Raw genomic sequence first — 3,250 nt, forward strand, 5'->3', positions numbered from 1 at the left:
AAAGTACAATTTAACTACTAAATTTAAATTATCAATTAACTTAATTTCAGGCAATTTGAAATTCTAATACGTAACACGACTGAAAAGCAAGAAGCGCCCTAAATCAAAACCTCTGGTATTAAATTTTTACAGTTCAAAAACAGCTTTGGAATGGAAAACTTCACAGAATATGCTACATTCCTTTTCATCTTTCATATATTTAGAGGTAGCAGGTATAATTTCAACTGTCATTTATAGAGAAATCTATAGTTAGTTGGTGTAATATAAAAATATCGATTAGTATTGTGGTTTCTTGGTTAAATTGATTTCCGTAAAGGGTATTAAGTAGGTCTACTTTATAACAAATGGATTGGCAAGAGAAACCACGAAGTAATGCTGAATTTAATTAAACTAAGTTTAATCAATAAAATAAACAGACCGGAAAAAATGTGCGTACTTCTGTTCGACATCAGACAGTCACCTTTCACTGAACTCGTGAATTGATTAACTAGCATTATTCCCTCGAGATATTTGTTTGTTATGGATTTCGCGCAAAGCTACACGAGGGCTATTTGCGCTAGGCGTCCCTAATTTAGCAGAGTAAGACTAGAGGGAAGGCAGCTGGTCATTACCACCCACCGCCAACTCTTGGGCCACTCTTTTACCAACAAATAGTGGGATTGACTAAAACATTATACCGCCCCCACGGCTGAAAGGGCGAGCATATTTGGTGTGACGGGCATTCGAACCCACGATCCGCAGATTGCGAGTCGAGCGCCCTAACCACCTGGCCATGCTAGGCCTCACTAGAGATGTCTTCCCATCAGCCAACTCAAAATCAGGAACAAATAATTTCTATACCACGATGTAATTCAAAATGTAACTAGCGCTAATAAGTGACTTCATTTTCATTTAACATAGGTAAAGCCAAAACATCGAGATATCATTTGGCCTACCTTTGACGGACACTGATGTCGAAATACTTGCAAAACGTGCAGACTTACAGCAATTCCTTTCATGGGCAGAATAGGTATTATCTGTCGAAAACAACAAAGGCAGCTGGAAGGCAGTCAATCACTTTCTAAGCTGCATATACTCATATTAAACGAAAAATTCTAGATTACAATAAGGTATAAAAAACGCATAGGATGCTGCATATTACAATACAGCAAACTCTGATATTGAAAGCAGTTTGTAGATGTGCAATGCATCATTGAATACAACATAGGAAATTGAAGCTAAGTGGGAACGTACCATCTTTCATCATCAATAGTTGGGGTAATATGCTCATACAAATACAAACATTTTGCATACCTATACATAAAAACTTGTATTTTAATATCCCAAGACATTTAAGTTATGTAAACTGTGCTTGAAAGAGGATTTTTAGATTGATTAATAGTTTTTACTTTTCAATTGCTTTATTTAATATTCAATTTACATATTAAAATTATTATTTTGTAGGCACTGAATAATTGAAGCGTTTTTCCAAATGAATATAAAGTCACCTTTATGATATTGAAAACTTAAAAAAAAACAACCCAATATTCACTAATAAAACGTCTTTCTAACAATAATATTACAGTAGAGATGATGTAGTTGTAAGATTAATACTAGTCCATTTTCCAAGCTAATTCAAAATGTAGGCAGTCAGTTTGTCTTAACCTAAGGTTTATTTTAACTCACAAGATCTTTTTAACATGTTTATATTTTCCGTTCTGTTTCAATGTTGCTCATTTGGTTACTCAAAACTAATGAAACTCGTATACATTCTCTACGTAACATTGTTCCACTCTCTCATCAGAAATATGTAAGAACATTCAGTCTAGATCATTTTAAAAATCTAACAGTAATGTAAACTATTACAGTAACATTAAATACTTTGATCAACTATCTATAGTGAATTAACTATGCTTAAGTGGGAGTTTCCTCAGTTAGGTTACTCTGCTTGATAATTTCATACACAGACAATTGAAAACTGGTTACGATTTTACAGTGCACTGTCAAGTTTATAGCCAGAGAAAGAAAAGCATTTGTTTTAAATTAGTTTCACTGATATTCCACACACAAAACAAGGTTGTATAACAGTAATAACGCAAATAAAGTGTATATGTGTGTGTATGTAAAATTAATTAATAAAAATATTAAGCGCCTTCTTTTAAATACAAATTAACGATTTCATCTCACTGTAGCAGGAAACCTTGTAAATTGAATTTTAGCATATTAGTCTTCATTAATAGATAGCGCAAAGCTTCGAATCTGATTTTAAAAAGTTACACTTTACAAAACGATGCCTTTACATATTATATTTCTGCTACTTTATCCATGTCAGTTAGTAAGAACTCTCATAATGTAGGGGTTCCTAAACAGAGGGCAGTAGCAAGTACACAATACTGTTAAGGTAATCAGTATCTATAGATTCATTGGGTGAAAAGCTTCAGTCAGAATTCGGAATGTGCTGGAGAGCCTTGTGTTAAGAAAGTTTGGGAACCTATGCCTTAATGAATATTAATCGGTTGCAGAAGCGCTACTGTAGTCATTTTGCTGATATGAAATGTACGGGCAGACTCCTCGATACCTACATGAACTATTAAAAAAAAAAAGGTTTCCATACATTAAACTTCAAAGATTCGATGACGAGGAACCCACTTTGAGACTAATAATGGCTGGAGACGGCTTGAATTGGTAATGAAGAAAAACTTTAATATAAGTTTAACATAACAGCAAATGTACAACGTTTCGACAAGGTTTTGTCATCATTACCCATTCAAGCCGTCTCCAGCCATTATTAAACTTCAAAGATATTTTACTCACTGGAACGTAAATGTTAATTTTACCCATACCTTACTGAGCTAAGATAAATAAATAAATTAAAAAGAAATAGCATTACGGTACTGGTTCATGTTTTCTCATGCTTTTCACTTTCACAAGTATTTTAATGAAGTCGCAAATATATTGTATTATTCAGCTTCATTTAGGGAATTTACCAGTGCACTAATTTCCCTCAGAGCAATACAGTCCTTGCAAAAGTATATTCACCCCCCTACCAATAATGTCACATTTTGACGATATACAAATAATGTAAATAATTTTTTTAATGAACTTGTTTTTATTCAAAACTCTAATGATCAAACTCAACACCGTTATGTGTGAAGGAGATTGAATGTCAGCAAAACCTGCAAAGAAAATATATTGTTTGTTTGTTTTTGAATTTCGCGAAAAGCTACACGAAGGCTATCTGCGCTAGCCGTCCCTAATTTAGCAATGTAAG

This window comes from Limulus polyphemus, unplaced genomic scaffold (genome assembly GCF_000517525.1).
Source record: "Limulus polyphemus unplaced genomic scaffold, Limulus_polyphemus-2.1.2 Scaffold7182, whole genome shotgun sequence".
Classification (NCBI taxonomy): domain Eukaryota; kingdom Metazoa; phylum Arthropoda; class Merostomata; order Xiphosura; family Limulidae; genus Limulus; species Limulus polyphemus.